Source organism: Callorhinchus milii, unplaced genomic scaffold, assembly GCF_018977255.1.
Source record: "Callorhinchus milii isolate IMCB2004 unplaced genomic scaffold, IMCB_Cmil_1.0 Scaffold7, whole genome shotgun sequence".
Taxonomy (NCBI): Eukaryota; Metazoa; Chordata; class Chondrichthyes; order Chimaeriformes; family Callorhinchidae; genus Callorhinchus; species Callorhinchus milii.
The window spans coordinates 14,452,505-14,463,231 of record NW_024704748.1 but is presented as its reverse complement, the minus strand read 5'-3'; positions in this window follow the sequence as shown (position 1 = coordinate 14,463,231).

Below are 10,727 nucleotides of genomic sequence, written 5' to 3'. Positions count from 1 at the left end.
TCTCTCATGAAAGGAATGAATCAGAGGCTGTGTGTCACAAAGCTTTTGCTGATGTTCCCAGATGCAGTTTTCTCCATACACTTCTACACAAGACCACCTGCGGAAAAAAATGCAAGGTCTTGCATTTCATCAGATCAGTAAAAGCTTGGTGAATAGGGGCCTGCTGTTTCTTCAAAGCTGGTCACAGCAGGCAGTGAAGAATTTCATTGCTTATTTGCTGCGTAGACTCTGTAAGCAAAAATTGAAAAGCTATGGATAGACTGATGCGAGTGAAGGTTTTAATGAGCTCGGAAATCACCTTAATGTCAAAAGGCCATTCTAAACCGGTGGAGTCACTGGATATGCTGTCAAAGCAAACTTATTGCAAAATAATCACATTTATAGTAATCCTCCACTGGCTGCTGCACTATGAATCTCCTGTATTGTTTTTTTCCAGCCCTGTGAAATGTGGTCACTCAAACCTCTTACACCATTGCATTTATTGAATTCCTTCAAAACCTTTCAGAATTAACCAATACTTACAAATAGGCTAAATCAGATTGTCGGTAATTTGCTCCCAGATATTGCCATCCTTCTATTAGTCTTCCAGTGCTATTTATACAGGAGCTTTAATCTATATTTATTCTAACTTTCCAGCTACTCTGAATCAAGACACATACTTGGTGAATTAACTTGCTTTGTTGTTGGACAGGGAATCGATGATGCCTGGGATATGTTACATTGTTGCACAGAGCAAAATAAGCTTACCTAGCATAGTTTGCTTCTCTTTTCGTCTTTCCACCCACTGAAGTTGTCACTTTCATTAACATTGTAGTTTCTACTCCTTTTTCCCTGGGGACTAAGGACAAGTTTCAGAAACAAGTGGCATGGTATTACCACACATTTTACCTTTCCCAAGAGATTTCCTTGGGAATAAAACTCCCCTACCAAAAACAGATTCAAAATTAAGAATGAAGTTAAGAATAGACCAAACTATCCGCATCATGAAATGCTAAGGCAAAAAAAAGTCCAAAATAGAAATATTCTCCTCAGAAGCATATCCCATGGTTAATTTTCTCACTCTTTCTCTCTCAGTGTGTTGAGACCAATTACAAGTGCCCAATTGCTGTCCCTGGCTTGGATCAGTTATGTTTTTACCTCTGTGGCCTAGTTTCACACCGAGCCGTGTATTTACCCACAAGCTTGCATTTTCTGTGATTGATCATTTTCTTTTCCCGGAGTTTAAAATAGGAGAAAACATCCACCGCCTGAAATATTGTCCTCGGTCTACTGTTACTTCCACCAACAACTGCTCATAATCTTTGCAGCTAAAGATATTTACAGTGGAACCATAGCTCACACACCAAAACATGAAAGTTTCAACATCATGGAACGAAATCATTGTCGTAACTGAGGCAGCTGACTAGAATGGTTTTAGTGAAAAATGATACAGTGCTTTAGAGAATCACAATCTTGTGCACTGCAATACATTGCTACACTTCACAGAATAACAAATGACATTTTACCTTTCCCTATGTAAATTAATCACTATGAACTATATTTTACCAGAATAACTCCTGTGCTGACATATGGTTATCAACTAATTCACAAGTTGAATGGAAATCCTCGAGTTTCACTTTAACCCTTCAGTCACTGCTGCCCTGTTTTGCACCAGAGTCCACATATCAAGACTATAATTTGACACTGTTCGACACTTGCTGAAAGTAAGGACAGAGACTGCTGCAAATAGTAGGGAGGTGCCATTGAGTTCAGAATAACACATCTGATCTCAGATCTAATGAAAGAGTAGACCCTCACCTCACTCTCATCCAAGAAACATTTTACGGAAGCAGCCAGAACTATTTAAAAAAAATCTCATCAAAACTAGATTTGAGTTACGATCAATACTCTTATCCTACTTCCCATCTCTTTTTGCTTTTTGAATATTGTTGCTTAAAAATAAGTGCTGATGACATCCCTGGTGCTGTCTGGAACAGAGTCTTTCCTGTATTTAATCAGTCATATGAATTGATTAATCAAACCCATCAACCATTGCAGCGTGTGTCACTTAATGTACAAAAATATTGCGTCACAGTCACTTACATTACTGTGAGGAATTATTATTCAGCTCATGAACTACTCAATACAGTAACTGGAACTCCAGCAAACCATTCACTGATGCTATAACATAATCCATCACTTAAGTAATTCAACAGTGTCTTCCCACGACAGTTGATATTTCTTAGCATTATTACAGCAAATACAATTCATAAAAGTTGTGCAATTTCTGTGACAAGGAAAATGTGTCCTAGTGCATTGTGTTCATGTTGTGTAGCGTCACTGATCAAGAGGCAGTGCCATTACAGTTTCTACATAGTGACCTACAGTTTCTCTGATGTCACTATGTAGAGTCAATCCAATTCACTGTAGCAAAGATGTAGTGCAACTACTACTCTCGAAGAATAATTGAATCCTTGCATTTGATACAACACCTTATCACGTCTTTGAAACGTCTCAAAGCTCTTCACAGAATACACTGTAAAGTGAATGGACTGTATATTTTGTGGGCGAAAAGCGTCATCCAAGTGCGCACAGCAGTGTTCCACAAACAGTGGGTGACCAATTTATTATTTATTTACTTTACAGGTTTTCAATTTCTTATATTAACCAGACAGAAATTTACCTATACTTTGCCACTGACAAAAACATGCAACAGCTCAAATCAATTTTGAGTTCATGGCTTTTAAATAGGGAACAATTAGTTGATTTTGTTTCACACTTTTCACATTATTAAAGGGGCCACAATTTTTACCTCTTCCATTTGCTCAATCAACTAGAGTCAGCAAGCTCTTTTGCAATGTTAGTTTTAATTCACAAATGTTGGGGACATAAATGTTAATTTGCCTCTTCTCTTCTTCATTGCGGTCTCCTCGAAGGATGTCCCTGTCCAGAGAGGAGAGAAAGTAACACACAGACAGTTCTCTCTCTGCTGACTACTGGGAAGGCTGCTTTAGCAGCGTATGGTGACTCGCTCTCCAATGTAGTTATCTTTCCTGGAATCACCTGACTACCATTGAAGACTGTGACTCACTTTGTCCCAGTGCATCTCTGAATGATGTAATTAAACACTACCAGTAAAAGAAAAGGAACAAAACTGAATTTCCTGAGAAACGCACAATATTTGCCAAGCACTTACCATAACATCTCATGAAGTGAATTCCTGTAAAGTTGCATCTAGTGAGTTAAGGATTGAATGGAAAGGCTAATCTTAGACATTAGCATTCACCTCTGTAGATATAAGTTCAAACCTATCACAGGGATGGGTGAGTAACAAAATCAATTGTCTCTGATGAATCTTTCCCAAGACGATAGTCAGCAGAACATATCACACAGATCAGATTCAGCCACCTAAGTTGGGAAAGGATGGAGGTGACTGGGAATAGGAATGGTTCACAGAACTCAACAGTTCTTATGTTGGGACTGTAGTGTTTCTATGAGCAAAGGCTATTCAGCCCACATAAGCTCATCTCTCCAGAATATTATTTCTCCCATCAAATTGTATTAGAATACAAGACATCCAATTGACCCAATGACCCAATACTTTTGCTTGTATTACCCTGTTTAACAGATGATGCCGAGATGCAGCGCTCTGATCAAACATATTTCCTGATGTCAGTTTCTAAGGATTAAAAATCATAATTTCACACGTACTCAGAATACATTTCCCAATATGACTGAAAGGGAATGGTTTACAGACATATGTTTGTGGTACAAGTTGAAAAACATTGCTGATAAATGATATAACAGCTTTAATTTATTATTTAAACTTATATGATATATAGATGTAATCTTGTTGTTATTACGATTGAACCTCTCAACTTTCTATTGTACTGCAGTGATGTGTAACTTGCCAATACATCCCCTTTTCACTTTCAAGCTGCTGGTGGAACATTGCCCAGTGCAAAATGACTGCCACATCCACTAATCAACACAGTCTCTACACTCAGCAGTGCTTTGAGAAATATTGATGTTTTAGACTACGGTGGAATCCTGAGGCTGAGTGTTTAGAGCACTCTTCTCACAAGTGGGTTTGATTCCCAGTGAGGGCGTAATGTTGGGCAAGTCTCCTTACTCCACATGTGCAGTCCTGTAGATATGAGGTGCAAGATTGGCATGGTATATTACTGTTATAAATATTATTATTGTTATTATTGTGTCAAAAGCAAACTTAAACGATTACACCATTTGGATGACTCCACTTAGCCAATGCTACTTGATTGATTTGGGTCTAGAAGGTTCTGGGTTCAAATTCCAGTGGTCCCACTTAAGGTAGCTTAAAAATATAATATGCATTTTTGTGATGAGGTGGGGAGGAAGAAGAAAGTGCATCTCCTTACAGGAGACATGTCTGGAAGAAATTGGCAGTTCTGCAGTAACCCACAGCATTCTTGATGACCCGTTTGGCTGATCAATGCAACTCTGAGTTACAGACATGTCTTGAAACCTTTTGCCACAAAGGTCAAAACAGTAGAGTGATCCTAGCTGGATAGGTACTTTGAAAACTGTCTCTGAGCCATATGATAAGCTGTGCAGTTACCATTCATATTAAAGTGGAGTCCTGTAGCTCGGTGGTTAGAGCACTCACCTCGCAAGCGAGAGACCTGGGTTTGATTCCCGGCAGAGCGAAACCTTGGCCAAATTTGCTTGCTCCACATGCCTCATAATAATCCCTCAAGAAAAAAAACGCAATAATAATTTGATCACTTAATCCACGACTGTTTGTGGGACACTGCTGTGTGCAAGTCACTGCTGCGTTTCGCCCACAAATATACAGTCAATTCACTTTATAGTATATTCTGTGAAGCGCTTTGAGACGTCTAGAAGATGTGAAAAGTGCTATATCAAAAGCAAGGATTAATATTAATATATACCTAACTTTGGGTTGGAACTGATATTTGAGAGCAAAATCTTCGAGACATCTCAAAAGAATTAAGGGATATGGGGATAAGGCGGGCAGATGGAGTTAGGTTAGAAGATTAGCCATGTTCTTATTGAATGGCGGGGCAGGCTCGCGGGGCCGAAGGGCCTATTCCTGTTCCTAATTCCTATGTTCCTAAAATAAGTAAGCTAAATAGCTTAGCGTGCCATATATGTTGGTGCTGGAGAAACCCCATTCTAAAATAATTCTTTTCAATTCTAGAATAACATCCCAATTTCAAAGATTGTTTAATAACAACGTTTCCAATTATCCTTCATTATATGAACCTGTCATGGTACAAAACAATAAAATCGGAAGTGAGTTCCTCCGTACCTCTCTTATCCAACTGAAAGACCTGATACTGTTAACATTCCAGATATTTAGACCTGTAGCTCAGTAGTTAGAGCGCTCGATATGATTCTCTGTACCATACTATAATATTGCTAAAGTCAGGATGTACGTTGAATAAATATAAAATAAAAACAATAATAATTTTGGTCACTCAATCAACGACACTGCTATGTGCAATTGGATGCCACGTTTCACCCACAAATACAGTTTACAGTATATTCTTTGAAGCACTTTGAGACATCTCGAAGATGTAAAAAGTGCTATATCAAATGCAAGGATTATTATTATTTTTATTATACCAGGTAGGTGCATCAGTGTAAAATAGATCTCAATTTTTATATACATGATCCGTCTGTCAGTCAAAATGAATTCAATAAGTTCATACTGCATGAATTTAATTGAAAAAAGATCCATGAAATAGTTTTAGACATTAATCGCTGTTGCAAAATGCAGTCAAGGAACATCTGGGGCTGGAAACTCAAACAGAACTCAACATATAATGGATGGTAACAATTCTGCCAACCACCATGTATGTGAAGTTTCTCATTTTAAGCATATAAAACTCAAGACTTTTCAAGGTACGCTTCCATGGAGTGCCCATCATGGTTGTAGATCTGCCTTGCCTTAATCAAATCATGTGCAATGTTGAATTAAACTGATATCTTACCATTTTGCAGATTATATGCAGGGATCAAGAAGACATTTCAAAGCATTTTACCTGCATTAGATGATTGCATGTGGTTTGTTTGCATCCCTTAGGAGTTGAGAGGAATCCATGAATAGATAACGGTATGAGGGTTGTTGGAAGTGGCCTTTTCCTGATCGGGTTTCTTGGGTTCCTGTGTTTTCATGTCACACTCAATGCTGTGAAAACTGCATCAGGAAAGTTTCAACAGCTGCAGTGGGAACTTTCCTCAACAGACAACACACATCATTGGAGAGTCCCTCAATGAGGCACAAAAGTCCCTTTCTATTTTGCACTATTCAATCTTTCCCTAAACTTTCAACTAGATCTTCAAAACTAATTAAATATTTCCATTTCTCCTTTCATGCATTTTATGCCAGGGCTTCCTGGTCCCGAGTCTTACATGTTGCAACAAATTTAATTTAGTGAAAGTAACAGTTCATTGACTGAAAAGGACCGAGGTTAATAAAGCTTCATGGTTTGATACCAGTAAATTAGAAAAACGTCTAAAATTGTTATAAGCTTTCTTTTCTATAATACAACCTGACTGTAAATGCAGTGAACTGAAACTGTATTCTGCTATTATAGGTCAAAGGTTAAACAATATACATTTTCACAGGTTGGTGGAGACTGAACAAAAAAATAACATGCTCACTTTGAAATAAAAGAAAATTAATCAAAAAGTTTATATACTACAAGAACTGTAGCCTTCAGCATCACCTGAAGATATCTAGCACTGATATTACATAAAGACTATCTGCACGTTTCGCAGTAAATAAGATAGAAGCCAGAAAAAGCCAATGATCCATTCTGGCTTTCTCGTACAAAACTCGCTCAGACCACTTTCATCCCGCTCAGACCACCTTTCAATTATTGTCTGAAACTCCACTCAATGATAGTTTTATTGCACCCTTGGGTTTAAAAACATGTGTGAGAACCAGAAGCCTTTGACCCTGTTTTGGCAGAAGTTATAGCCGGAATTTTACGGTGTCAGCAAGCAGGAGCCTCACCACTCACTCAACAGTTCTGCCTGCTGATGTCCACAGAAACCCATTTCACACACTCAATAGCTCTTTCAGGATTCAGGATATCAGTCTTAGACTACATTAAACATTGTTTATTACTTTTTTTAATATTGAAAATTATTTACCAATGGATTTAGGTTCAGATGTTATGAATTCAGCTGGATGTCTTGGCTATCATAGGCATCCTCCAGTGACTTATTCATTCATTTCAAGATATGAAACTTTTCAGTACAACAAATAATAATTTGCATTCATATAGTGGCTTTCCATGTAAAAAATACACATGTCAATTCTCATTCATTTCCAACCTTAAATCCTCATGCAAGAAACTGTCACTGCTGCTTTGAAAAACTGTAGCTGGCCGAGGAAATGGGACTTTGGGTAGACATTCCACCTCTTCTGAAAACAAACTGAGAAGCATATTTAAATAAATCTCTTATGCGCTATGCTTCTAACTGGTATGATTCAACCTTCCATAATAGTTTGCAGGGATAAAAATAACAATGGCAGAAAACAAGCTGAAATCCCCTCTAATAAGTCATCTTGTAAACTATACCCTAAGAGTATTGGTAACCTATAGCTGTCCTAGATTTCCTTTGTGCAGGGCACTTGCAGTCGGGACAAGTGACACACCAGACTTTGTGTAACTATCCTCAATATGCTTGAGAAAGAGCATATTCCAGCAATGCCTTTCAGTATGACTGTGATTAATACCCATCTAGAGATATCTCTATTCTCTATCAGCACCTTGGAGACTCAGTCACATGTCACTTTTTACCATGTCAATTTTACCAAATTGCAGCAGTGGGCAGGCCTATTACATTTATCTGAACCACACAAGACTAAAGAAAGCAAACAAAATGACAGCTTTATTCCATTATTCTACTGAGTACATATAATAATAACAATAATCCTTGCATTTGATACAGTGCCTTATCAGATCTTTGAGACATCTCAAAGCATTTCACAGAATATACCGTAAAGTAAATTGACTGTATACTTCGTGGGCGAAACTTCAGTGAAGTGAGTTTTAAACTGCAGCTTTACAGTATCCAGCTCAGAATTTATTGTGGATTTAGAGTGGAGCACGTTGGCCAGTTCTCATAGATTTAATTCATATCGGGCCTGTTAACATTTATACAGCTGCTCATGTTACAATGTCACCTGAACTGGCTGATTGTTGGAATGAATATACTGGACCAATTTACTACCAGATTACATTTTCTGTTGAAGAGTATGATTGTAGTAAGATTCCCTGCAGTACACCAGTTGAAACCTTTCATCTTCCAGTTTGGACGCCTTAGGATGAAGCCTGCTGAATTCGCTGCAGGCAACATCTCACTGCTGGGAGTAGGTTCAGCATTGATCTCCAACTGTGAAAAGCAATTTTTGAGATGCCTGGATGCAGGACAATGAACTTTCCAGAAACCATTTAATTGGTACAACTTTTGAAAATGAAAAATTTAAGCGGAGAGAGGGCAGGCTTCGGTGTGAAACCCATTTACAATCTAAGTGCCCGTGGATTGAGGTGGAATGGCTACATGGGAAATCAGGGAATTTCTCAAATGCCCCCAATAATGGTTCCGGATACTGACCACCCTAGAACCTGACATTTGGGTGAGTGACAGCTCGAACCAGTCAATCCTTACCCAGAGCCTGCCCTCCCTTATGAGCGACAGCCACGATAGCCAACCACAACCCGGATCCTCTGGGACGAAACTCTCCGGGACACAATCCCGCGTGAAGGGCCCTGTAATAAATGCAACTTGTTGTTGTTGATCCTGCGCTGATGATGCAAAAATTATGATGCAACATTTAGCAAGATACCAATTACATGAAAGATGACATTTTACAAAGACATCTCTATGTTTCTTTGCAAACACCAGCATTTCCCCCCCTTCATGAAACAACTATGTTTTATTCCAGCAGTTGTCTGTGGAATTTCTGCATGACTGGATTTTGCAGGGTGTTGGATTTTGTGTTCAAATAGAATTAACAAGAACCTTCTTGTGACATTTCTTGCTGCTTTATTGGAGAATATTATCCAGGTGAGTGCATAGTGGGAACTTTTCACTGTACCAATTCAAAGGTCAACTGGTTGATAACCCACAAATTTAGGTTCTATTGAGCAGTTTAGCTGACTAATCATGCAAAATCCATTGGTGCTTGCTGATGGTTCGGTGAAACAGTTTGGAATTTTTACTGTAGATATTTTCTCTAGGAGTTCACATTCATGTACAAAACTATTAAGAGGGTGTTGGCTCCATGAGTTCATAAACAGACCATCCATAGTTTGGGAAAGATCTTTCATCATAGCTTTTGGTCAGGTTTCTAAGGGAGCCACAATGACAACTCGATTCATTTCACATTTACAGTTTCTTGTGAATGATGTGACCAGTGATGACAAGATCAATCTTTTCTAAGTAAGAGGACTTGACACTGCATGGCTAATCTCTGAAATGTGTACATTATGGGGTGTACACTAGCCAGCTCCATATCCCCTGCCCACTACACCATCAGCAATCAGGCCTTCAGTCTTTCTGACCCACCCTCTGGAACTCCATCCAGGAGCACCTCCACCTCACCCCTTCCCTTCTTCCAGGTCCATCTTCAGAACTTCCTCTTTAACAGTGCCTTCAGGCATTCTCCCACCTCCCCACCACTTGCCCTGCATCACTTTTGACTCCAACCCCCAGATCAGGTGCAAAACCTCACTGTTCGATGCCTTGGGATGTCCTCCTAACGTGAAAGGCACAGCATTTATTTTTAAAGAATCAGAGTTGTACAAATGAAGACTCCTTGTAGTAACTACTCCATCATGATTTATGTTGGATTGGAGTTTTCACAGATTGATGTGAATTCTAATGGGATTTCCTTATTGAGATATTTCCATACGAAATCACACAAATTTCATCCAAATATTGTTTGCACCCAATCGCACCTATGTCAGATGCAACAAATAATTCCATCAGCAAGCTGCCTAAGTATTGTACCATTTATCTATCAATTCTTTATCTATCACTGCCCTTATCTATCTTTCCCTCTATCCAGAAATTGGTTTATTTTAAACGCATTTTTAACCCATACTAAACTTTTTGAACAAACAATTGCCTGACATATTTGCAAAGTTCACACCTTCTAATGGTGCAGAGAAACATCAGCTGCTGCTAGCAACAGTTTTCACGCATGGGTATGTGGTAAGTGTGTAACAGTCAATTCACACTTTTTCGTCAATATCAATGTGTGACCTGGTCCCATATGTGTCCAGGCAGACCAGTACAAACTCAACTGCCTTTCAGGCTGACCGATTGCTGCACAAGAAATGTCATCAAGCTGGAATAAATATACATGTGACTTGTGCTGTAACGTTTCAAATGTTATGGAATGCATCATTCCTTTGTCACTAACTGCGATCATTTTTCACCGAAACAGGCAATGCCAACTCTCTGCTTTGAATGCAATGACAAATTTTCAATCATTGTTTGAGAATTACCAATACCTGTTGCCATTCTTTGCTCATCAACATTGGCTGTGCATCTATCAGCAGTAATATTTTGACCTTTCAAGAGGCTGCGCTTCTTGACAAGATTTTTTCTCCCCAAAATCCAGAAGGGCTATGTCAGATGTTTTTTGGAGTTTCCGGTGGATTTCATTGCATGTAACAATAGTTGTAAATTTAACCACCACAGTGATCTGCTTTATAAATCAA